We start from the raw sequence: 27,902 nt of genomic DNA on the forward strand, positions 1-27,902 counted from the left end.
CCAAGAGAATGGAAGATGAAGCAAATGTAGACAAGGATGTTCATTGCACCTGGCAGTCATCTGCCTACTCAGATATATCGCTGATCTTTATGGCTGGGTTTCAATATTAGTGATGGGCATAGCTGCCAAGTATCCCGTTTTCCCCGGGAAACCCCCGTTTTTGGCCTGGGCTTGGCCATGTGTCCTTGCCCTCTTGGTGCTCTCCTACCTCTCCCCCTCAGCAGCAGTGGCAGCGGCGCAGCAAGGTTGGGGCTCCCCTCTTTTTTCTCCTTCCTCTTTCTCTCTCTTCCTTCTCCTTCTCCTCTCCTCCTTCTCTCTGCGTCGGCTCTGGGGTTTTCCTGGCCCCGGAGTGCTGCTGGGCAGTTGGCCGGGTGGCCAGGCGCTCTCACTCCCAGCTCAATTTGGGTCACGGGGGGGGAGGGTGTCAGCGGTTCACCCAGTTGACGTGCTGGGTGTCCCCAGTTCCCCTTCAGCAGTGGTGGCAGCAGCGGCAGTCTCAGAAGCCCGGAGCCAGCCTGGTAGCGCAGTTGTCTCTGGCTGGCTTCAGGAGCTGCTTGCTGCCGTGGCATCTGCCATTTTGCCTTGCCTGAAGTCCCCATATGATGTGCCTTGTGCCACTGAACCAATGACGCAACATTCATTCCCTACTAAGAAATCTACAACACTTAAAATATAAATCCGGGGACATTAAATGAAATCCGGGGAAATTCCAGGGACGGATTTTGTCCGGGGACAGATTTGTAAATCTGGGGACTGTCCCCGGGAGACAGGGACATCTGGTAACCATACACCACATACACCCGGACAACACCATTACTGCCCCAACAACATCAAACATGCCATCTCAGTATGATTTAATTGCTCATCTTCTAACATTGTGTATGCCATCAAATGCCAACAGTGCCCTTCAGCTCTCTATATTGGACAAACAGACAAAACCCTACGCCAAAGGATAAATGGACATAAATCTGACACCAGGAATCACAAGACAGAGAAACCAGTAGGAGAACACTTCAATCTCCCAGGATATTCTATACAAGATCTCAAAGTAGCTGTTTTATTACAGAAAAATTTCAGAAACAGACTGGAAAGAGAAGTTGCTGAATTGCAACTCATTACCAAGCTTAAAACCATGGAGAGACCTGGTCTGAATAAGGACATTGGATTCTTATCTCATTATACATGATCAAGCTTTCTTATGCCATCTCACCCTTGCTTTTCCTGCAAGACCAATTGCAGTCGTTAACAGTTGTTAACAGTCGTCAACAGGTTTACCACTCCTATCAGCCAATCACCCATTCCCACCACCCTTCTGAGTAATATCACCATACATAAGGGTCTGGTGACTTCTGTTTCAGTGTTTCTGAAGAAGTGTGCATGCACACAAAAGCTCATACCTATGACAAACTTAGCTGGTCTCTAAGGTGCTACTGGAAGGATTTTTTTAATTTTTTTTGTTTCGACTACGTCAGACCAACACGGCTACCTACCTGTAACTGGTAACCATAGTGTAAGAGGAGAGAGCTACTTCCACCCTTTTTGCACACTTTCCTTGTTTTCAGCCATCCTCATTCAATAAATCTCCTGCTGCTTAGAATAGGACTGGCTCCAGCTTTGTGGGAGTCCTTCAGAATGTGGCTGCTGGAGGCCCCCTATCTTAATGGGCCTAGCAGCAATAGCAGAGGCAGCCAGCAGTACTTAGATCAGAATGTTCCTACAATTTCTTGAGAAAAATTCTACATCAGGGGCATTGTGGGAAATTTCAATGGCATCTCGACATCCAGAGCTGATCACAAGTCCAAGGTATCTATTAACGGTGGGTTAATTTTGCAGGAGCAAACACAAAATGCTCTTCCCTTCTTCCATTCCACTTCATCACCCTCACTACCAAATGAAACCTTTTTTCATTATTATGACCCTAGAGAGGAAAACAATCTGGAAAAATAATTCCTTTTGAGCACCAGCATGTGACTGAATTGTCCACCAAGGAGACATTATTTGAAGCTATGACTTTATCTGAGGAAGCTCATGGTACTTTAGAACACAGTACTTTGGTTTCAAAGTCTGTTTTCATTTTCAGGTAGACAACAAGGAAGGGCAATACAGATCTCGTTTTCAACTTGGACGAACAGGCAACAGCAGGGAAGGCAGATGCATTACATACTCAGTGTTGATGTGCCATCAAACATTGTTGGCCCTGAAACCCAAACATGCTCACCTAAGACTCTTGGAGAGTATAAACACATTCCTGCCACCAGCTGCTTTGCAATGTGCTGGCAAAGTGAATCTGGAGGCAACCCTGAGAAAGGCGACAAGAATGTCTCTGATGATGAAAAGGACCAAAGCTAAGGAGGTAGATCTGAGAATGTTCTTAGTGGTTACAGACCCCAATTTGGTGATGATTAGCCAAAGTGGGTGACATATTTTGTATAGCACACTGTCTATCATTCAGACTGAGGAAGTTCAGTCTGAGAAATTCAGTCTCTTGGAGTATTGTATAAGGTTGTTGTTGTTTTTTACAGCTGCTGGAAAAAGAAATGGGTGAGAACAGTGCAAAAATGAAAGAGAAATGAAAGGCCAGATTTTGTATCTTGTTAGTAATTAATTGCTTGTATTCCCTCTTGCCCTCCCTTACACTTGTGCTAAATAGTAGTGCTCCAAAGCACATTTTGATTCTACCAGGCAGCTTGATTGCACATACAGGCGTCTTTGCAATAGCACACGCAGATATCTGCAACCACAGCTACAGCATGGAGTACCGAAATCTGTCTTGTTATGCAGTCTCAGGATCAGGTTAACAAGGCTGCATTTATATAGCTATCCTTGGAGCGGATCATAGGCACTTTCCAGACCTTCTGTTGCCACTATCACCCTGTTATCTGCTAAACAAGCAATTTGCACGCCACCATTAAACCCTGCCATGCAGTGGGATCACAATAGCATTGGCAGGTGTTTGCAGGCAAGCGCATCATATTGGATCCGTTCTAATCTTCACAAGTTGTGATACTGCATTATTTCAGCAGTCCCTGCACCTAGTCTTTTGAACATTTCTGTACATGCTATGTGTGTGAGAGAGTGAGGGACTCGGTTCAGGGCCGTCTTAAGCATATCCGGCGCCATGGTGCAAATCTCCCTCGGGCGCCGCCCCCCCCCCCGTTTCCCAGAGTTTTTTAGGGAGGACGGTGCTACCGGCGGAGGTGGAGGAGGCGGGCAGAGGCTGGAGGGCGGCTCCTCTGGCGGGGAAGAGGTGGAGGCTGGACGCGGCACCTCCCGGCTCAGCTGGCCGCTTTGTGCTGCGGTGGCCACGGCAGACGGAGGCTCCGGCATGGCGCTGCTTCAGTGTGGCATGGTGGAGGTGGGTGAGGGCAGCAAGCTGATGCCGGGGGGCACCACATCCAGCCCCCGCATCTTCCCTGGCGCCCTCCAGAACTTGGTGCCCTTGCGCCCCGCACCACTAGCCTCTATGGGTAAGACGCCCCTGACTCGGTTGATACTACATGATGGAAACCTGTTTTTAAAAAAACCCTGCAGCTTGATTTACCTCTGGAATTTTAAAATTATAGCTATTAGTTTTATGGTTTGAATACTGTACTGCACTGTAGTTGTATTAGTAGTTGTTGAACTTTGGAATTATACACACACAGCTTTACTGCGGCCCATACACCCAGAACAACAATAGGCTATATCAGGCATCCCCAAACGACAACCCTCCAGATGTTTTGGCCTGCAACTCCCATGATCCCTAGCTAAGAGGACCAGTCGTCAGGGATTGTGGGAATTGTAGTCCAAAACATGTGGAGGGCTGAAGTTTTGGGATGCCTGGACTATATCAACAGTTATTAAGGTGTAAGATGGGCCTTGCTAGTCAACAGAGAAACTTTTAGCCTGTACATACTGATTTCCATACCTGCCAAGTTGCTGTCAGAGAAATAAGGGACCGGGCCGGAAATAGCAGGCCGGAAGTAGCGCTGCCGCCATCTTGGAACTGGGCAGAGCAGGCTCAGAAGTGACTTTTGATGCTGCTTTGCCCAGTTCCAAAATGGCGGCCGTGCCAGAAGTCGCACTGCAGCCATTTTGGAACTGGGCAGAGCAGCATCAAAAGTCGCTTCTGAGCATGCTCTGCCCAGTTCCAAAATGGCCGCCACACCAGAATAAACCGGGGGGAAACAAAAAAAATCCATTTTTTCAGCTAGGAACAGCTGGGGAAACTGGGATTTCCCGGGAAAAACAGGAGACTTGGCAGCTATGACTGATTTCTGATTTTTACTGTCTCTGAGAGGAATTTTGCTAACCACTACCACCAGGGCAATGGTTCTTAAGGCGAGGGGATGGTTGGGTGGACTCAGTTTATATCTGCGATTGCTTCTCATTCTGGGCTGATCAGTGGGAAAATCCACAAGTTGGGGAAATGGGTGCTACTCCTATTGCCTATGATGAGATGGCAGGTCCCATCTTTTGCACAGTTCAGGAAGCCCAGTGGCGGAAGCACCTTTTCCACACAAGCAAACTCCAAGGTGGCTGCATCCTGGTGAGGGACTTCCTCCACAGTTCATGGCCTGCCAAGTTGAGAAAGGAGGTTTATCAACATAAAGACCCATAACACCCATAAATGCATCAAATGGGAGTAAAGTTGTGACAAGGTAAGGATTTGTACATGTGACAAAGTGCAACTGGGTTGGATGTTTCTAGCCACCGCGGCAAGCCGATTTGCACAAGGCAATTTATTTTTAATTCATTTTTTAACAAAAAGGCTAACGTTTATTTGTACGTGTTTCTGGGCATACTGCATTTCTTCATTCTTTGTTTTTGATCTTAACATTTTCACAAAAGAAAATAACATAATGATGCAGCCCTCCCAATTTCACGAGAGGTCCTCTAGGTTTAGCAACCCTGAAGCTGCTTTCTCCCTGCCTTCACAGGTTGTGTGATAGCACAGCAAGGCATCACCCTTCTGGTTGTTTTGCCCATGCCTGGTTTATTAGGGGCATCAGTTTTAACACGGCTGCAAGCTTAATTTCTCCTGAGTGCCACTAGCAAGTGGAGGGAGAACAGGGAGGGGAAACAGCTAAGCTAGGTCCTCGGTTCTCTCGAGACAATGCCCCGAAGCTTGTGGTGCATGAATCAGGATTGTGCTCCGCAGGTGCTGAGTTGTGGAGTCTCCATGACCGGCACCCACAGAGCTCCAAGTTTCAATGAATAGGACATTATGAGCAAGGCCTCCAGTGAGTGATGTAACAGTTATTCGGATGGCATACTGGAAATCATTCAAAAGTTACGGCCAGCTTCAGCACAAGAGTGAATAATGTGCACCCAAGGAGTGATAAAAATTCACCCATGAAGAGGAGAAAAATACACATACTCCAATTTTAGACGCATGGGTAATCAAAGATAGGGAAGCCTTCGCCATGATATGATCTGTTATCAGAAACCCCAAAGCAGCTGGATGGTTTCTGAACTTTGACTCTCAGAATCCCATCTGGTTGCAGTGCGTTGGGGGGGGGGAGATAGATATTGAATTGGTTTTGTTCAGCCTCTGAACAGCTTCCCCCAGAACTTCCCAGTTTAAACAGCATGATTTGCCTGTACACACAGAAAACAAGACTAAATAAAGCACCATCTTCAATTTCTGACAGTACAGTTCGAGTGAACTGCTGCAAAGTTTCTCAAACCAAAGTGAAGCAAATGGCAACATGGGAAAACTGGGTTTCAAATGACCAGTGTTGCTTCCCAGAAGAGCCATCTGCTCTTTGTCTACTAGCAACTGAAGAATACAGAACAATTGCTTTAATGGACAGCTAGCTTGCAACAATTTTAGCTATTGATTAGCATAGCATTACATTAATTTTAAAGGCAAGAAGCATTTGTCCTTATTATTTTGTATTTGGGATTACAGCACTTATCAGCAATTGTATTAGTTCTTCTGCCTGGTTGCTGAGTCAAGTTAAATGATGATGTACTTCCTGTCTGTGATGTTTATCAGCTCAGCAAAGTCAGCGGGTCACTTCCTGTTGCTTTGACTTTCATGTCTGGCACCTTCTTCCAGGCAAGTCAATATGTTTAAATTACAAGCATACTCATATCATGACATTTTTGTACTCTGCATCATTGCTAGGAACTTCTGTTCTGCATTTTACCATGATTCCCCACCCCCAGTCCTGCTTAAAAGTCGCATATGAAAAATCAGCTAGCAGAAGATGTATCTCTTGTGCAAGAACCCAGAATGTGAATAGTGTCTCTAACTCACTACTAGGAATGGAGGAGAAATTTGGTTCAAGTCACATGATAACTTACCAATTTCTGTAAAGGTAAAAGCAGCAGCAGCAACAAGCAGCAGCTGTCAAGCAAGGTATTCTTCCTGCTTTCTTATACTTGCAGGAAAACCCAGCTGAGAATGTCATGGCATTTTCAAGAAGTGTAGGTAATAAGTAAGGCTGTTCCATGGAGATGCATGAATGTACACTCACAGTTTGGCCACCTTGAAAATAAGGTAAGCACACAGAAGCACACATGCAAAAGAAGAAGAAGAAGAAGAAGAAGAAGAAGAAGAAGAAGAAGAAGAAGAAGAAGAAGAAGAAGAAGAAGAAGAAGAAGAAGAAGAAGAAGAAGAAGAAGAAGAAGAAGAAGAAGAAGAAGAAGAAACCCTTCCATGAGAATTTCATGGAAAAACCCCATTCCCTTTGATTATTTTCAGTGCAATCTCCTTTCTCATTAATTGATGGAGATGAACAAGGAGAAATGCTGAAGAAAATTTTGATCCAGCGTGACTTTTTTTTTTTGGTAAACTGTGTAATGCTACAAATAGTGTTTGCACTTGGAAGTCCAGTGAAGTGCCCTTTGAGGCCGCACACTGAGTGTGAATTCAGAAGCTCTGCCTGATTAGCCTTTGGAACACCTTGCTGGATGCCTAGTCTTTGTACCTTTGGACTCAGGGCTGCCCCTAGGCCCGGGCTGGGTGGCGCAAGGTGCCAGGGCGCCTGGCCATCAGGGGCGCGGAAGGGGCGCCGAACGCTGGTGTCTGCCTCCACGCGCCTCTGCTGTTGAGCGGCTTCAGGCAGCTCTCCGGAGGCATGTGGGGAGTGCAAGCCTGGGGCCGCCTCTGCTGCGCCTCTGTCTCAGCTGTTGAGCGGCTTCAGGCCGCTCTCCAGAGGCGTGCGGGGAGTGCTGGCCTGGGGCCGTATGAACAGCTGAGAGGCACAGCGCGGCGGCTCCAGGCTCGTGCTCCCCGCGCACCTCCAGAGCTTCGTGCAGGGAGCGGGAGCCTGGGGCCGCCTCCTCCGCGCCTCTCAGTTTTTGAGCGGCTACAGCCGCTCTCCGGAGGCGCGCAGGGAGCGCGAGCCTGGGGCTGCCTCCTCCGTGCCTCTCAGCTGCCCGCGCGCCCCTCCTGCCCGCCTCACTCACAGGGGGCGCCAAAGGGATCTTGGCACCAGGGTGCCAGATATGGTTAAGACAGCCCTGCTTGGACTCCAGATAGCTCACCCTGGACTCAATGCTTTGAGGGTTCTATTTTTCCTGCATTCCTGTTTCTGGTGGACTCTGCATGCTAAATCCTTGATTTCCCATGGAGACCCTTCATTTTACTGTGTGCAGACAGAACATAAGGAAGGAAAAGTCTATTTCTTTCTCCACCCCACCTCTCTCCCTCTTGTCAGCTTTTCGATTTCTCCTGCAATTCCTCCTCCTTTCCCCTTCTCAGAAGTCAAGCAAATATCTTGCAGCTTCCATGGCTAGCAGCTGTCTCACGACCCATCCTCCTCTCCCATTCCTTCTCTGGGACAGCCTTCACAGTGAACAATTAAACTGCCATTCTCTTCTGTACTTTCTCAATAAAAAGACCATTTCTGGAAAAGTACTCATCTCATCTCTGTTGCTCCCTTAAGTACCTTACCAGGGCACTCCACTACCTTGACTAAACAGGTCAAAGTTGCCCATGCTGTGCTTTTGCATAGCTCAACAGACAAGCTGGTTTCTGAGCTAGTTCTACCAGACAGGCAGCAGACTGTCCTCCAGCAGAATAGCTTCAGGGTCACAGTGGGAAATAGTTCAGGTGAGCCAAATTCCACAAGCCATCCATGTTCCAGAAGGTCTTATATCCTGAATAGCAAGAAGTAGTTTTCAGATGTGTAGAGAGAAGGGTGTCCTGAGCACATCTAGTAGCACCCCGGGGAGACAGAATAATTTAATTCATTTTGTCTTTAGCATAGATATACACATATATCTACCTGGATCTCTAAGTCGATTCTGATTACTGCTTGACCTGAGGCTTTTCCGCACATTACGCCGGACACGGGTACAAGCTGTCTCTACACATGTACAAGTATTTGTGTGAATGAGTGTACACTTGATTCAACTATTGTGTCCACAGCTGCAGGAACTGTACCCTCGTATGTGTTACTCATTGTACAAGTGTACATTGCAATGAGTTATAACTGGTTATAAGCTGGTTAGAGCGTGGCGCTGATAACGCCAAGGTTCGATCCGCTTATGGGATAGCTGCATATTCCCACATTGCAGGGGGTGGACCAGATGATCCTCAGGGTCCCGCCCAACTCCTCTACGACTCTAGGATTCAATGATGCTATTACGTAAACAAATTGAACACTCACAGAATGTAATAGGATGAGGGCAAATCCAAGAAAACCAGAGTAGACATTTAAATATTTCCAATCCTATTCTAGTTGACTTTTTAAAAAGTAACCATTGGCTGCCCACAAACAACTCCCACTCTGTATTTTTTAGAATGCGTCAGAAGAACACAAAAAAGCAGCTGAGCATTCATTCACATCCAATAATTTACTGTTACATCAGTAAATTAAAGCAGAGCGTGCAATGCCAGGCCAAGACCAGCAGTGAGGAACCTCCAGCACTATGTACCTAAAGTGCCCCACAAGGAGATTTCCCCCACACCATGCCCACATAGCTGCCAAGTACCCTGTTTTCCCCGGGAAACCCCCGTTTTTACTTACCTTTTCCCGGTGGTCCCCCATATCACTTCGTCTCCCGTTTTTCTCCGTTATTTTCTCCTGCCGGCAGCCTTTTTTTTTCCTTTCTGATTTGCCCTTCTATGGGCACAAAAAATGGCCGCCGCCGGCTTCAAAAGTCACATCTACGCATGACTGGAAGTGCGTAGACGCGACTTCCGGTGTCGGCGGTGGCCATTTTTGGTGCCCATAGATGGGCGAGGTGACACCAAAAGTTGCGTCGACGCACTTCCGGTCATGCGTAGAAGCTCCTTTTGAAGCCGCCGGCGGCCATTTTGGGTGCCCATAGAAGGGCAAAGCGACACCGGAAGTTACGTCGACGCAACTTCCGGTGTCACACGGCTGCCGGTCCCGGATTCTGCAGTCCGGGACTTGGAAGGTAAGCCACGTACAGGACTGAGGTCCCTGCCAAAAGCATAGTTTGCAGATCCCACCAATCCACTGACCGTCAGTGCCTGCAACCCCCTGGGTCTCTGCCTGCAGAATTTGATTTTAAATGCCCACACAAAGGGAAAATGCTTCACCTGATGTCATGATGGTATCAGTGACTGACAGGGGAGGTGGGCAACACCACCCACCAGTCAAACTGGCTCGCAGGGCTTGATAGAACTTAGGTTCAAGGCCACAGGCTGATCCAGTTCCCCACCCCCAATCAAGACCTAAATTCCCTGTCTCCCTTTCCCAAAAATGTCAGTTGCAGCTTTTCAGAGGGCTGAGAAAAGCAGCAAGAACTAGCCAAAAATAAAAGCCTTCTATTTGCATCTTATACGGTAGCTCTCGGGAGGAAGTTTCAGCAATCTCATTAAAAGAATGCATTTTATGCCAGCTTTTTTGCTTGTTTCAGAGGAAAGAAATATAGATCTCCAAGTGCAGGTATTGGTATCACGATAAAGGAACTAATACCAATATAATACATTTATAGCAGATTTTCTGGTATTTTGTATGTTTGTTTTATTGCTTGTGTTGGGCTTTGCTTTGGCCACTATAAACATATATAGTGCAAAAAAAGAAATTTAGCTGCTTTTAAATTGAGATGGCTGGATTTTCCCCAACTCCCGAAATAATTGTGAAAGTATGTGGTTCTCTCAGTGGAATTAGAATAGCTATGTTTATGGACTTTTGGGGTGAGGGTTTTGTACAATACTTGGGATAGGACAAAAAAAAATGAATCAGCAAATTACCATATTGACGTATAGAGATATGAATCACTCCCCAATATTAAGGCTGGGGATTAAAATAGGCATAGGTGTGTGTGTTTAGAAAAGAATCTGAAAAGAATCTTCCCTTCCAGGGATACGCATAAAAACAGAACCACTGAAGACATGCCAAGTTCCCATGTGTGATAACAACAACCTTATGTACTTTCATCACACTTGCATGTTGTTTAGTAATAAAGTTATAAAATTGGGGTTTTCCCCCATTTTATTTTACACTGTTCGCATCCAGTATGAGCTACAGACAGATATCTAGTCCTGTTAATATGAGACTGTGGGAATTGGTCTAAAATCAACCACTCATAGTGGCGTGAAGGAATCTCAGTCTAGAATTTAGCAGACTGAGATCATGTTTCTTTACGGCAACCAGAAAGTACTGAGTAGCAGTGACTATTCATTCTAATTTTATGGCATGAACTCTTTAAATTGTTTGTTCAAAGAAAATGAAAAAAGCTTTCTTTTAAAATTCCCAAGATGGCTCTGAGAAGATTAATTATCTCTTCTGTTCCACACAGTAGAGAGCGTCTATGAAAGCCAAATGTTGTACGAATGAAAGTAACTAACTAGCATCTAACTTGTCCCAAAGACTGGAGGAGACAGCAGCAAAGTTTTAACACAAACTTCAAGCAAATAGTAGAAAATTAGCAAAGTGAAGTGAATATTTCTTTTCAACCAGCAAGAAAATCTTTTGAAAGCAGCCTGACAGAAGCCTGGGCACACTTACGTGGGAGTAAGGGCCACTGAACTCAATGGGATTCACTTCTGAATGAACGTAAACAGTTGGGCTACACTGCTGAAAGCAGTTTACAGCAATACAGTGGTACCTCGGTGTACAAACTTAATCTGTTCCGTAAGTCCACTCTTAAACCATTCTTAAACCAAGGCACGCTTTGCCTAATGAGGCCTCCCGCAGCCGGTGCCCTTCCACCGTTCGGATTCCGTTCTTAGACCGAGGTAAAGTTCTCAAACCAAGACACTATTTCCAGTTTTGCAGAGTTTGTAAACCAAATCATTCTGAAACCGGACTGTTCTTAAACCAAGGTACCACTGTAATCTGAAATAGGACCACAGGAAAGTGCTTCGTACTGAGTCAGACCATTGGTCCATCTAGGTCAGTATTGTCTGCACTAATTAGAAGTGGCTTGCTAGAAGATGGGTCTCTCCTAGCCCTACCTGGAGATGCCAGGGATTGAAATTGTAGGAAAAGCAGATGCTTTGCCATTGAGCTACAACCCTTCGCTTAAATCCTATTGCACCATTTTTTTCTTTCAATATTTCTTTCAACCCTGAACATAGATCTCCCAAACCACAGAGCTGCAATTCCCATGTGTTTCTGCATTATTTATACCCCACTGTGGTTTTGTCATTTTGTTGCACTCCTTCGTTTGTCAGTTCTTCCAGACTTTCATAAAACTAAGATATGTTCAGGTGCTAGGTGTATTTTGTTCACCCACACCCTCTGAATTATAGCCTACAAACCTCTTTTTTGAAAAACTCTGCCAGAATAAAGTGTGCAGCATTTAACGCACTGGCCTAAATTCATATGGCAGAATCGACCATTTGCAGGAGAATTATCTCTCATGTGAGTTTCAGTTTTACAATCAGATCACAAGATCTACAGGTAACTTACTACGTACAGATATTTTTCAACAGTGAAAGGATCAGGGCTTTTTTCCGCTGGAATTCTCTGGAAACGGCACCTCTTAGGTGGGTGCTAATGCCATTCTAAGAGAATGAGGGAGGTGTTCATGGTGAGTTCCAGCACCTCTTTTTCTAAAAAAAATAGCACTGGACAGGATACTACAACCAGCCTAATCATGCTCAAGTGGTACTCGTTTCTCTGGCAGACAACAAATCACCGAATAGCAAGGTCATCACTGGGGAAACCCAACCAGATGGGCAGGTAATTACTACTACAACTACTACTACTAAAATCTTGGACATTAAAGGCTTAGCTGATCAAGATTTTTCCCTTAGATATACAAGTACACATCACCCTTTACAAACCAGACACTCGTGTATAGGACAGGTACAGGTGTTCTACCTACTGCCAGGGCAATCGTAGGTAGAATGGCACCACTTCAGCCTCCCCTCTCTAGATGAAAAAGGGACAAATCGTTGTATTTCCCTTTGTGGTGTGTCATTTTTGTAATTCCTCTTTGGTACTAAAGTACGGGACCCAGGTGGTGCTGTGGTTAAACCACAGAGTCTAGGGCTTGCTGATCAGAAGGTCGGCGGTTCGAATCCCTGCAATGGGGTGAGCTCCTGTTGCTCGGTCCCAGCTCCTGCCCACCTAGCAGTTCGAAAGCACATCAAAATGCAAGTAGATAAATAGGGACCGCTCCGGTGGGAAGGTAAACGCTGTTTCCGTGTGCTGCTCTGGTTTGCCAGAAGCAGCTTTGTCATGCTGGCCACATGACCCGGAAGCTGTCTGCGGACAAACGCTGGCTCCCTCGGCCTATAGAGCGAGATGAGCGCCGCAACCCCAGAGTCGGACACGACTGGACCTGATGGTCAGGGGCCCCTTTACCTTTACCTTTACTAAAGTACGTATTGCAGTACAGATGTGCTCCAGAGGAATGTTTTGCTTCCACTCCATTTTGCAGCACAATGAGTTTGAAAACTAAGGAAGAGATAGCTACGAAGGCACCAGTAAAGTGCTATCTGAAGAATCAGTGATTCTGGATGAATGTGTCTGTGATCAAGATATTTTAAGTACACATTTGCACTGGGAAACTGGGAAATACAAAATTCTGCTTGAACTTGCTTACACATGGCAATGTACTCCAAAAGTGAGTTATCTTGATGGCCATGCATACATCTGTCAAAAAAAGCTAGTGATGGAACTAAAGTTCAGCAGCTGAACATCTGGCTTGTGCAGCTGTTGAGATCGCCCATCTGGACAAAGATGTCAGTTCCTATTCTGGATTACTTTCTAGAAGAGGACAAAGTGAAGTGTTCTACTTGGTACCTCTTACAAAACAATACTGCCCAAATGGCCAATATCGTTACATATGCTGGCACTATAATGCTTGTCAATCCAAGCCAGCAATTATCAACATTTTTCCAAAGACACTAGCATATTACCAATGACATCTGTTAGAAAGAGCGAGTTCATCTGAACTGACATTGATGAAAAGGTCATATCTTTATCTATCATCTATCCATATATATAATAGTGGACAGAGAAGAGGAAAGTTGAAAAGAAAGGATAAAGGAAGCGCCCCACCTACCAGTTTGCATCCCTTTGAAATTTTTATTTGAAATTATTTTTTGAGTTTTCTATAAAACAGAACAATTATTGCATTTTCCATGACCTATTCTGAGTAAATGGAACTGTAATAGAAAATCTGGGGTTTTGTGAAACTGTTGTTTACAATCTGATACTCTAGGGAAATTTAAGATGTAAAAACACTGGGCCTTGATTATCGTTCAACTTTCCTACATACAAGCAAGCTACTTTTATTTATTTACCAATTTTTATGATCATCCCAGAACTTATGTTTTCTGGGCAGCTGATAAAACAAATGCAACAGTTAGAAAACAGTATAAACTTTTTTTTTTACCTATTAAAAACTAAAAGCACAATCAAAGCATACTTGTTATTAAATAGATGCAAGCAATGAGACCAAATATTGTTGTTATTGTTACACTGAAATATATTTATTCAGAGAGCAGCCTGCAGATTCAGTGGTGAAACAGAAATCCTAATATTAGACATAAAACATACAATGTATAAATGCCAAAAAGTCAAGGGTAGCAGGGGGAGGGACTACACAAGATGCAGCAATCATTACTTGCATTACTGCATAATGTTACAAATTTTATCTAATCAGCAGACATTTTCAGTTGTGGAAAATTTAGCAAGCATAACAATGTGGTGACAATTTAGTCTTTTCTTTTCTTACCTTCCTGTAAAACAAAACAAAACAAAAAAGCAGTCTTCTGTTTGGTCTAGATTCAGGTCAAGACATTTCACTAATTTGCTGGTCATTAAAAAGATATTTTTATACCCAGTCTGTAATATTATCCTCTTCAGTGATTGTGATGACTCCCAACAGAGTTCCAGACTTGAAAATGAAGGCTGGGGAGCTGAAATGCAATTACGATACTTTAAATAATTCCACAAAAAGTAGAACCAATGTTAAATAATTTACTGTCTTTGATCTTGCCACAGATCTGCCGAAATCTTCCACATCGCCGCTCATTCCTCACAGACTAAGGAAATAGGAAGTTCTGAGAGGCAGGTTATAGGTCATTCATTCATACTGAAAACCCAGATGAGTCTTGTTCACAGGTTTTGTCAATGGTGTTTTCTGGGCATAGGAGCCAACTCCTACGGGCCAAGGTCCCTTCATCCCCCCTCCCAATATAATATCTGAGGGGGCTGCCCCTCAGTTGATGGGCTATTCAAACGGTGTGTGTCTTGTAGTGTCTTGTGGTCAATTAAGTTGGAGGGGATATGGTTCTCCTCTATCTTGAGTCTTCCTTTGGTGCTAAAGTGACTCGTAGCATAAAGCTGTTCAGATATAGTTGAAAGTTTGAAGCTGCTTTCATTGTTAAAAAGTACATAGAATACTGAAGAGCTGTAGCTCAGGGGCAGTGAATATGCTTTGCGTGCAGAAGGTCCCTGGTTTCAATAGCTCCTGGTTGGTCCTGTCTGAAACTCGGGAGATCTCCTGCCAGCCGTTGCTGATGTTGCTGAGCCGGTTGGAGGATGGTGGCTTCCTATGCGTGCCCCTAACAGCCACTCCAGCAGGTGCCAACTTGAATAAAATATTGCATATTCTAACCTAAATCTGGGGCATTCCCCCACCCCCCATGCCGCTATGCCTCGCCTACTCAGGCCTGCCATCACTACCACCCTGCAGGACCTCACAGCTCACCCCCCCACCTGCTCAGGCCACTTCGGCCGGCCACTGCTGCCGTCACCCCCGCTGTCTTAACTTTGCCACCCTTTGCGCTCCATCCACCACTGAGGCCACTGACATACTTCTGAAAGCCAGCACTACACTGGAAGTGTACTTCCGGAAGTGTGCCCTGGCTTCCCGAAGCACAACAGCTGCCAAGGTGGGCACTGCTGCCTCGCCTTTCATGGCCAGTTTCATTTGGGAACCTGAAGTGTCACTGAGCCACCGCCACCTGCGTGTGTAGTAGGCATTTCCTCTTTGGCTCCTGATTGCAGAGACATCTGATTCTGCAACTTGGCTCTCTGTATTGATTAAAAGAAACCGACTAGATTCCTAGAGAGGAAGGGGATTTGGGGAGATGGGGAAAGGTCCTCCAGAGCAAAAACACTTCACTCCAAAGCCCCTTCCTGCCTGGCTTCTCACGTGGACAGGAAAAAGGCACTGATCTGTCCCATGAGGTGAATTGGTGGTGCCTTCTGAAATCTGATGAGTTTCCTCATTTTGTGTGTTTGGGTGAAGAGGAGTCCCAGGGCAGCTGGGGGAGGCAATGGGGGGGGCGGTCGGTCTGTGCAGCTGATCTATCCAAGACTCACTACAGCACCAGGGTGATGCAGTTGCTTACACATTCCTAACTTGCTCAGAAGTTTGAGACACTAAAAAAAGAGAAGCTTATGTGTCAGGGTTTGTTGTGACTACTCTTGAGTAACGACCGTCCACATGCTTGTCTTTCAGACGTTTTTATTGGTGCACATTATTTACAGTGTAACTGATTGCTCATTTCATGTCTACCCGCTCAAGTCAGATTCCTGCACTAAATGCTTCCGCGTTCTCGACCAGCATAAAAGCTTTGGAACTGAGAACCCTTTCCTTCTCTTCCTCAGTTCCGGCGTTGGAGGTACAGGTCTTCTAACTGCCCTATTCCTGTCCACTCTTTCCGCCTCTCTCTCTTCCTGCCTACGGAGCAAGGGCTCTCCAGTGCTGCCAGAGCCCTGGCACTCCTTCTCCGTTTCCTGACTCACCCCTTCAGACCCCTCGCTCTCATGACTGCTTGGAGACGGGCTGCTTCTGATGGGGGGGTTTCTCTGTAATCCCTCCCCCTTACATTATGTATCCCCACTGGCGGAGGAACAGGGATGCGGGGGGAGCGCACCGACCCTGGTGGCACGATCCCGGCGGGGTGCCATCGCAGCTGCGCTGGGTGCCACGCCCCCAGGATGTATGCCACGCCCCCTGGGACATGTGCCAGCCACGCCACGCCTGTTCTCCACCACCCCCACCCCCACTGGAGCTTGAAGGTCCGCCACTGTGTATCCCTGAAGTCAAAAGCTTATATGTCCCTAGATACCCCATATCATTCCCCTGCAGAATCACAACAATAATGGCTGTTCAAAGTTATCATGGTTCCAAAATATTCATAAATGCACAATGACATTGATTTGCGGTTTTCTCCCCCACCCCCTGGATTCCCTAAACGCAATACATAAATTGCACAGTTTTCTGTGCTTAAAATCCTTCAGTTTTCTCAAATAACTTCATATTTGACCAGGAAGAAATGCTCAAGCCGTAATACTGATGTAGAGAAGAATGTCCCTATTTTCATCTGAGGAATGTTGGGGGGTATGCATATGGTGAGGGGTGATCTTTGAGGTATGGTGGTCCTGAGCCGTTTAAGGTGTTATAGGTCAAAAGCAGCACTTTGAATTAGGTTCACAAACTAATTGACAGTCACAGCAGTCGGGCCCAGGTTGGTGTCATATGTCCAAAATGTCTTGCCCTGGTAAGCAACCTGGCGACCGAATTCTGCACCTGCTGCAGTTTCCCAGCTGTCCCCTTGTGCAGGAGATGACTTGGAACTCTATGCATGCTCCCTAATTTCCACGATAGAATAAAAGTTGGATATAAATGTATTGAATATAAACATGTAAATGGAATGTATGTGTGCGACATTCTTATGGCATACAGGTGATTGTTCGACTCACTGCCTGCCTCTCCTATATAAGAACCTTAATACAGTTCTTCATCCAGGCATTTGCAGATAGCAAGAACTTTGAACCACTCATGGAATACAGATCACCAGTTTTATGCAAGAAATCCTGGAGTCAGCACAACATCCCTGGACAACAAAATAAATGTTTGAATGTAAAGATTTACAACTGGACCATTGAAACCCTTTGGTTTCCCATGCTTTGCCTTGCCTGCTAGTTTCAGCAGCTGGTTACAAATGCAATGATATATAGCCATATATAAGCTACTGAGACCAGACCAGGCAAGTCTAAATACTTCAACTCATCACCTAAATACTATGTCAAGACTACATTGAAATCTCTCCCGAGAGATATAGATAGCAACTCTCGTCACTGGGCGGTTGAGCTCCTTGCTAATTCCAGTCTGTCACTTCCCTACTTTCCTCTTGATTTACTAATCCAATCCAATGCTGGCAAACTGACGGGAAGGGAGGACATGATGGTCCACATTGCTCAGAAGCCTGCAAATACCCAGGGCTCACCACCATCTCAGGTATTTTGGATGTGCTCAGCCGATTCTGAGTTAAAACACATTCAGCCGAGGTCACAGAGCCTACTGAGAACATCCTCTGTGCTCAACCCCCCAGACACAACTGCTGACAAGGTCTGCTTCTTCATTTCAGTCCTTAGAAGTATTGGGACCAATACGGTAGGCTGCAATCATAATCCCACTTAAAGGTAAAGGGACCCCTGACTGTTAAGTCCAGTCGCGGACGACTCTGGGGTTGCAGCGCTCATCTCGCTTTACTGGCTGAGGGAGCTGACGTTTGTCCACAGACAGCTTCCGGGTCATGTGGCCAGCATGACTAAGTCGCTTCTGGCGAACCAGAGCAGTGCACGGAAACGCCATCTACCTTCCGCCAGAGAGGTACCTATTTATCTACTTGCACTTTGATGTGCTTTCAAACTGCTAGGTTGGCAGGAGCTGGGACCGAGCAACGGGAGCTCACCCCGTCGCGGGGATTCGAACCGCCAACCTTCTGATCTGCAAGCCCTAGGCTCTGTGGATTAGACCCACTTACATAGCAACAAACCAGTCAAGTCATTGGGACTTGCACCTGAGTAGATATGGACTGGTGTGGGAAATTTAGAAATTTAGAAACGTGGCTTTTCTCTGCAAGTTCAGATTCTTCTATGGGGAAGTCTAAGAGCTTTGCAGCTGTTTGAATTGCTATTTGTGCAGTCCAACACCAAGCTTGATGCTTTCCCTCTGTAAATTCAGATTCATCCAATTCAGGGATAATCCAATAGATTGGGGAAAACTGGACTCCAAAATGCAGCTTGCAGATGATTTGTTTCAGTGTTTCGGGATGGATAGATTAATTGTCTCTTTCTCCTTTCCAGGCCCACTGCTGTCTCATGCTTTCATTTCTTCTGCGGCTGAGCTTGCAACTATTTCCGGGGTGCTCCTAAACAAATGATTTTTTTTTTTACATCTTTTAGTTTTGATCCTTTAGATTTTCACAAATCCAGAAAACTGGGCAAGCAAAGACCTACATTTCTACACTAAATATATTGGGCAGCAACCTGAGAAGTGTGTGCTGAGAATTTACAGCGGCTTTCATGTTCTTTTCCAGGGCTAGAAAATCTGAATGCCTCAGATTTGCACAAAACTGGAAAACTGCATAAGCAAATTTACAATTGCCCAACTGTGTGCTTAACCCCCCCCCCAATAAAGGGTGCATGTGCAGTTAACTGCACTCATGTGCTTTCAATGCTTGACTGGCATAATGGAATCAACAAATCATAAGGTGGGGGCAAGGCAAAGGGAACTCCAGTGTTTGGTTTTGAAAAATGGCCATCTGAACGCCTCTGGAAACAACAAGCATGAAAATGTTGGACACAATGTCCTGAGCATTGTATCTTCAAAGCTATACTGACTCTCTATATGGAGGTTCCACATAGGCATTCCTCTATTAATATTCAACTTCTGTTTTCTTTCACAACATGGCTGTGTGTGTGTGTAGAGAGAGGGGGGGGGGAATTTATGCTCACAGTCACTAGTGTGGGGGTGGAAAATAATGAATTTAGGGTAATCTGCATAAGCAAAAATCATTTTGCACCAGAGACCTTTCTGATGCTCTAGAGAGTGACCTAATTTGGCATGTTTATTTTACTTGCATTTAATAAACAAAGCTAAAAACATTGAAACTGTCAAGCTTGCCTAATACTGTGTTTGCAGTTGGCATCCATTGTTACTAATGAACTCACCAAGTGGAAACATTTCCACCCATCATCACTGCCTTCATGTGCATGAGGTTAAAAATGTGTTGGGGGGGGGGGGTTGCAAACATTTAACTACGAGAGACAAGCAAAGCACCTATGTACATGCATTTCAGCTGTGCAATGTTGTTGTTTAGTCGTTTAGTCATGTCCGACTCTTTGTGACCCCATGGACCAGAGCACGCCAGGCACTCCTGTCTTGCACTGCCTCCTGCAGTTTGGTCAGACTCATGTTCGTAGCTTCGAGAACACTGTCCAACCATCTCGTCCTCTGTCGTCCCCTTCTCCTTGTGCCCTTCTCATGAGGTGGCCAAAGTATTGGAGCCTCAGCTTCACGATCTGTCCTTCCAGTGAGCACTCAGGGCTGATTTCCTTCAGAATGGATAGGTTTGATCTTCTTGCAGTCCATGGGACTCTCAAGAGTCTCCTCCAGCACCATAATTCAAAAGCATCCATTCTTCGGCGATCAGCCTTCTTTATGGTCCAGCTCTCACTTCCATACATCATTACTGGGAAAACCATAGCTTTCACTATATGGACCTTTGTTGGCAAGGTGATGTCTCTGCTTTTTAAGATGCTGTCTAGGTTTGTCATTGCTTTTCTCCCAAGAAGCAGGCATCTTTTAATTTCGTGACTGCTGTCACCATCTGCAGTGATCATGGAACCCAAGAAAGTAAAATCTCTCACTGCCTCCATTTCTTCCCCTTCTATTTGCCAGGAGGTGATGGGACCAGTGGCCAGTTTTTTTGATGTTGAGCTTCAGGCCATAGTTTGCACTCTCCTCTTTCACCCTCATTAAAAGGTTCTTTAATTCCTCCTCACTTTCTGCCATCTAGGTTGTGTCATCAGCTTATCTGAGGTTGTTGATATGTCTTCCGGCAATCTTAATTCCGGCTTGGGAGTCATCCAGTCCAGCCTTTCGCATGATGAATTCTGCATATAAGTTAAATAGCTGTGGGATACACACATGCATTTGTGTAGCAGACAATGTGAATACATTTATGTTTGGGCATGCATTAAGGCTTGGGATATTCACTTGGAAAAAGCGACTGAAGAAGCGCGACTCCTGCTTCTGTAGTCAGAAGCATGAAGGGAATAAAAAAAGATGCATGTACCTCGCACAACAAGATGTGGAGTTGTTCACAAACAGCGGTGGAACCTGTCTTTGTGGCACGCGCTGGGGACCAGGGTGTGGAGAGTGAGCTGGGAAGGATAGGGCAGGCCCATGCCCTTCTAATCTGTCTGATCAGTCTGCTTTGAAGGGCGCGTGCCTGTTGTGTCTTCCTCATGCCACCCTGCCAATGCCTCCCTGAAAAAATGCACCCGGGGCCATTGCCCTGCTTGTGTCAGTGCAAAAGCTCACCCATAAGATCAGACTAGACCCCTGCTCTGATGAATGCGGCTTTCTATAGGGCTCTCCTCTGTGATGTAGACAGGTTTGGAAATCAGGGTATGCAATCCAATGATAAACCCTTTCCCCCATTCTCATCAAACGTCTCTCTTTAAGTGTAGGCAAGGGTGTTAGGAGGGTGTGGGCAGTGAGGAACACCAAGTTCCTTAGATTCCCCGTTGTAATGTTTTACTTACATGTATTCAAGCTGACTCTCTTTCTGAAATATCATCAAACTGGGCCATATTTGAGCAACTTTGAGAGTGATGATGCGACGTAAATAGTCCCCACCTTACGCCTTTTTGTTTTCAAACCTCTCAAATTATAAAAGCACTAATAGGGATTTCTGAGGTAACATTAAACCTCTCCACTCTTCCCTATAGCCTTATTGTAATCCCCCTATCCCTTGTGGGTTTTACAAATAAAATGAGAGTACTTTTCCAGCCCGAATGTGGCCCAGTATCTTCTTACGCTCCGGGGTGAATATGAGACTATTCTTAGTGTACACACCAGTAAGGGGTTCTCCTCACTTGAGCTTTCCCCACTGTGAAGCTTTCCTCCCTCCCGAGGAAACTTTGTGTCACCCTTGAACCAGTCTCCCTCTTCCTCCCCCTCTCGGTGTACTCAAGGGACAACAAACTATCCTTTCTGCCTTGGATAGGGGTTTTGTCCTTTTAATGAGTATTCCCACCAGATGAGTAATAGATACCTCTGCTGGAAAGATCACACCGACGATAGTTTAAATGGCACTTTAACTTAACATTTAATGTCTTAAAATCTTATCGGTTGCATTCAAGTTTCATGTGTACAAGCGTGTGGTTTCAATAGAACTGTTCTTGTTAATCATATAATTACAAACCTAACCAATTCCTCATCTACACCTACTCTAGTAACCTACTCCACAACCTCCCACACGCTCCTGCTCCCAAAACCCTCTCTCCCTGATTTAACGGCTACCCATCCTCTTTAAACCCATGGCTGTCCCGCCCCTCATGGAATGGAATGCCGTCGATCAACTAAGAGCCTGGGTTTAACACTTAACACCCTGGAGTTCTACTCAAGCCAGCCCAATCCGTCACAGGTGACAATGATGAGAAGGCGGCTGATCAGTCATTTTACAGCAAAGAAGAAAACATGGCAAAGAGCAGCCAGGATGTGAAGTAGCAAGAAGAGAGGAAGTGTTTTTGTATGGAGCTGATCGTATCAGCTACCTCTCCTATACATTTGATCCGGACTCTGATCCAGAAGGGAGGCACAGGTTAATTCACAAGTTGTAAGCACATCTGACCCGAGAGATTGTTTTATTGCCCCATGTGATCAACAGGTCTCGCTTCCAAGAGGCTCACTTTCAAAATGCATGTGCAAGGACAGCACATGCCGTCCTAAATATTACATGACTTCTCATCATTGCCAAAGATGACTGGTATGCAGGCAATGTGCACGGCCAGCCATAAGAAGGATCTGCAAGGAGATACAAGCATCCCTAGGCACAACGAGAAGGGTGTGTGATAGGCCAGGCCAGTGTCTTTTAATCTAAAGTAACTCAGCTATTTTAATGGCAAATGTCAAGTTACAATCACGACAGGTTACTGTTAAAAACACACAGTCCCCTCCCCCCGCAACACGTCTAGGATAGTTTCTGCATATTACACCAGATCTGGCTTTTTACCAGTTCTTACATCCAAGAGCCAAATATATAAGGAATCATTGCTTAAACATCTCCCTATCTTGGTGCTTTTTTGTCCTCCCCCACCCCCGCTTAGACACTTATCTGCATATATTTGAACAATTTCCCCTGATTATACAGCATTTTATATTCATTCCCCTGATATCTGGAGAGCTATAAATTCAAACCCTCTGCTTTTTCCATGAAGTGTTTATGACAACCCAGGTCAATTTTGTCAGCAATGGGGCAGAAGCTAAGGTACCCTCCCGCTGAGATGTCATTAGCAACCAAGGAGGACATCAAAGAGCTCAGGAGATTCTGGGAGAAGCCTGGATATTGCCCTTTCAGTCTTCAGAAGTCCCTCGACAACATGGGTCTGGCATACCCTCCAAGTGTCCCTATTTTCCAGGGACAGTCCCGGAATTACAAAAGTCATCCTCCTCCCTTGGGCAGATTGTAGCGGCTGCTGGAGAGTGGGCAAGGGGGAGATTCATGCATAGGGCAGAGCCGCCCTGAGTGGGAAGAAAGGGGCAGCGGAGCAGAGTGCAAGGGATCTTTGCGCATGCACATCTAATTTTCTATAATCAACACCTAACCTTTCTGAAATTTATTTATTGGTGTGTGTTTACTGGGTTTTGTAAATTTACCAAACAATAAAATAAAATCAGGATTAAGGAGTTTTTTCAGCTTGTGCGCTGTGTCCCATTGGTGAAATGATGGTGGTGTCACTTGCCCTTCTTCTGATGCTCTACGGGGTGGAGGGAACAAAAATGGGGGGGTCAAGGGTCAGTTGGGGGGAAGTGAGAAATGTCCCTATTTTCATCTGCGGAACGTTGGAGGGTATGGGCTCCGACCTTCCCACTAGAAGCCTTGGAGTAGGAGTGGGGAAACTGTGCTATCCCAGCAGGGCTGTCTTAAGCATATGCGGCGCTGGGGTGCAAAAATCTGCCTGGCACCCCACCCCCAGTTGCCCAGTCCCAGGCACGCAGGAGGGCAGAGCCAGCCAGCTGGCTACCTCAGTGTCTTGCTGTCTCTGTCACCCCCGAACTCGCGGCGCAGAGCCACCCGCAGCAGAAGAGCCTGCCATGGCACTCTGACCGATGGGCAGGCTTTTCCCCGGACTCAACTCTTCGGGCCCCAGACTCTTGGTCTGGTGCCCCTGAGAGCCTGGTGCCCAGGTGCCTCGCACCCCTAGCGTCTATGGGTAAGACGGCCCTGTATGCCAGTCCAAGACACTTTGGTGCCAGGGACAATACACTCCCCCTCTCCCTTCTTCACACCTCACCCTGCACTGCACCTGAAGGAAGCAGGCTGGTTTAAGGGATTCTATGTAGAGGTTGTGTGGCCTCTACTGCTTTGTTTCCATTTGGAAGAGCTTGGGAGCTCAGAGGGAACCACTGGGGGGGGAGTGGTTGTCACTGGCGCCCCTCATCATTATTTATTATTTTAAAGGACTTGTCACCAGATCACATTATAAAATATCAGAGCTGTGTGTGTGTGTGTGTGTGTGTGTGTGCGCACACACACACACACACACAGTAAGAATAAGATATAAAACAATAACAGTATAACACCAAAAGATGGTGAGCCGGACACCGATTAAATATATCATCCAGAAAAGGCTTGGGCAAATAAAAAGGTTGTTATGCATGTCTGAAAGTGTAGAAAGCTGGAGCCTGCTTTATTCCATTTGCTAATGCATTCCATGGCAGGGATACGGCGTGGCGCTGTGGTCTAAACCACTGAGCCTAGGGCTTGCTGATCGGAAGGTCGGTGGTTTGAATCCCTGTGACGGGGTGAGCTCCCATTGCTCGGTCCCAGCTCCTGCCAACCTAGCAGTTCAAAAGCATGTCAAAGTGCAAGTAAATAGGTACCGCTCCGGCACGAAGGTAAACAGTGTTTCCATGCACTACTCTGGTTTTCCCAGAAGCAGCTTAGACATGCTGGCCACATGACCCGAAAAAACTGTCTGTGGAGCAGACAAACGCCGGCTCCCTCGGCCAGTAAAGCGAGATGAGCACCGCAACACCAGAGTCGTTCGCGACAGCACTTAACTGCCAGGGGTCCTTTACCTTTACCTTTTAATAAATTCCACATTAAATGGGCCACCACCCCGAGAGCCCTTCAATGTGGTGGATGTGCGGTGAAAAGTAGGAGCCCTGGTCCGAAGTCTTTTAGAGCTTTATAAACAAGTCAGGGTGAATGCTCATTGTCCTATAACCTCCCTGCAAGCAAATCTAAATGAATTCCCAATGGTTAAGTCATCTTCTAGAGGAGCCCTGGGAAAGCTCAAAATTACTAAGCAAAATCTGAAGCAGAGTTCACTCAACCAGGTTTCCTTGCGATTTTTAGAACAATGGAAGAGCCGTTTTCTTCCATTCACTTGAGCCCCATGCAGAGGATCTGGTTTACAAATTGCATCACCTTGTTTACACTATTAAAAAAAAAGGGCGAGTCAGAGTAAAATGTACCTAATCACTCACAAGGGGTGGGGATTCATATGAGCGGGGAAAAGATGCTAGCTCTCTAGGAAGTAAATCATCACGCATGTTAAGACATATCATATTCAGAGCTACCCAAATGACTGGGCAGTTCAATGTGCTTCTTGCCATAACAGAGAGCAGACCAGAGTTGACCTGAACACACACACACACACACACACACACACACACACACACACAATGCAGTACAGTAGTACAACTACTTTTCACCAGGAACTGAGCTATGGGCATCACAAACCTGACCTATGTTTGGTGGTATCTTCTTCTCCCACTCTGAACCATGGAAGAAAAGATTCTGCCAAACGGCTGTTTTGTGATGTTTATATTCTACTTGTTTGTTTGTTTTTTTAGGAACAGACTTAATTTACCTTTTAGATGGTAAAGTCTTAAACTGGGTGTTGGAAGAATATTTCCAATGTGATGTGCGCTCGTGAGAATTTAGAAAGCTAAAACATACAGTTTACACAAGGGTGTGGGCCCAGATGACAGAGAAAATGCATATATTTCCTGCATGGTGAAACAGGATGAGGTCACTTGGAGAAGGGTTGGGGCACTAAGAGTTTATGTCGCTCTCAGCACTAAAATCTATCTTTGCCAAGACATGCACAGCTTTTCCCATTCTTTACCTTCACAACTGTAGCACGGCAAACGATTTATTTTGCTTTAATTGGCTTTTTTTTTATGTGGTGGAGACAGACAGAGACTATGTCACTTTACCCATCCTCGGTCTCCACATATTCACTGGCTGTTTGTGCAAAGACCTAAGCATGTACACATAGAGGTATGGGAGACCTTCTTAGGCTATTTGACAGACTCTGCTCCCCAGAGGGAGAAATCCTGGGAGCCATTGTGCTATTTAGACAAGCACCTAGTTTGTGAGGCTCCCGTCTCATGGTCTGAGCTCAGTTGGTAAAGCCTTTCCTCAGGGTAAGGAGTAGGCCTGCTGATGTTGAAGGATAACTGTCTCATTACAGGATCTGAATAAAGAATACTCAGGTGATTAGTATAATTTATCGGTACCTGTAAGACTTGTTTGATCTTCGATAACAGTTTGATAATCACGGCACTGCAGGACGGAAGCTTGTAACACTGGAATTTGCCTGCTTAACTTGTTGAGTCCCAAATCTGCCAACAGGGGCTTTGCAAATGATATACACAGACTCTACCAACATTCTCAAAAAATGACAGATTTCCATTATCAAAATGTGGCTGAGTTCCCACTGAGGTGGTAAATCTGTGCCCAGGCAGCCCCATGCTTCTGCATGTAATTTTTTTGCTCCCATGTAGAAAACAAGCATTGCAGGGAGCACTGAAAGAAGCAATGTTCTAGCTTAGCCTTTCCCCTGACACCTAATTTTCTATGTGCAGGGAATGTGAGCTCCCCTCACACATGGTTAAGAAATGCAGTCATAGCAGATTTATAAAGGGCTTACATTCATTTTTGGTTATTGGGTAGAAACTTAACATGTGGACAGCACATAATGGTGGTGTATCTCTCCGGGTGAGAGGATGGACTGGCAGTCCTCCAGGTAGGGCCATAGCTTCCAAGTCTCCCGTTTTCCCCGGGAAATCCCCGTTTTTCCAGCTGTTCCTAGCTGAAATAACGAAATTTTATGTTTTTTCCCGGTTTATTCTGGCGCGGCGGCCATTTTGGAACCTGGCGGAGCATGCTCAGAAGCGACTTTTGATGCTGCTCTGCCCAGTTCCAAAATGGCTGCAGTGCGACTTCTGGCGCGGTGGCCATTTTGGAACTGGGCAAAGCAGCATCAAAAGTCACTTCTGAGCATGCTCCGCCCAGTTCCAAAATGGCGGCAGCGCTACTTCCGGTCTGCTATTTCCGACCCGGTCCCTTATTTCTCTGACAGCAACTTGGCAGGTATGGGTAGGGCATAGATGAATTTGCAGCTTGGGAGGAGTGATAGTTTGCAAACTAAAACTTACATTTAAAAGCTCGTTCCGGTATTATTTTAAACACAACTACCAGATCCTTACTTTAACAAATCGTAAGCATAACAGTCAACACGGTGGGCCCTCCTGCTGTAGATTTTTTTTTAATGGTAATAACAAGGCAGGCAGTTCAACTTCACTAGTGGCTCATGCAGTGAGATGAAGCCACCCTCCTGACACCAGGTCACTGTTACTTACCTGGACATGGCAGGGCCAGGGGGGCAGCAAGGCCAGAGCCATGTTATTGCACTGGGACCAACAGCACCAATCTGGTGCTTCCATCAATGCGGCCACACAGCCCTGACCTTCCCACCACTCTGCCGCATCCCAGCTCCACCCAGGTTAGCAACGGTGAGGGTGGTGTCAGAAGAGGAGCTCCACAAATCTGCCCCACTGGCAGGCAGCAAAATGAACAGCAGGTGATTCCCGTGCTTTCTGTCCAACACTTTTTTAAAAAAGGAGCTGCCTGCCTACCTCTCCATGTGGCTGGCAGGCAGCAAAGAAAAAACAGAGCGAGCAAACAAGTGGATTAAGCACTGCTCCCCACCACCACCACCACTCCACACACATTTTCCAAAAGCTCCTCCATGTCCAGAGCAGCTGCTTGCTGCTTGCTCCACAAGCCCAGTGGGCAGCAAAGCAAAACAAAGCAAACTTCTTCTGCTGACCTTTTCATAAAGCTCCCTGATGAGCAAGAAAGCTTCTCTCCTCCACTTCTCAACAAGCCCTTCCACAGGTAGCAAAGCAAATGGAAGGCTCCCCCTCCTCTTCAAAAAGTCCTTCCATGGAAAGGGAAAGCAGAGGAAGTAGAATGGCCTTGACCCTTCCCTCACCCCGATCATGCTCCATGTTATGTACTGAGCTGAATCCTAGAACAATAGGATTCAGAATCAGCAGTCTGATTGGTCCACAGGAGCTACCCAATCCAACTCCAGGTGGAAGTGAACCCGCAACCTGATTGGCCTGCAGGAGTAGCCAATCAGGCGGCTGGTAGAAGTGAATCTGCAACCTGATTGGCCTGTAGGAGCAGCCAATCAGGCTGCAGGCAG

Source organism: Zootoca vivipara, chromosome 3 (genome assembly GCF_963506605.1).
Source record: "Zootoca vivipara chromosome 3, rZooViv1.1, whole genome shotgun sequence".
NCBI classification, from domain to species: domain Eukaryota; kingdom Metazoa; phylum Chordata; class Lepidosauria; order Squamata; family Lacertidae; genus Zootoca; species Zootoca vivipara.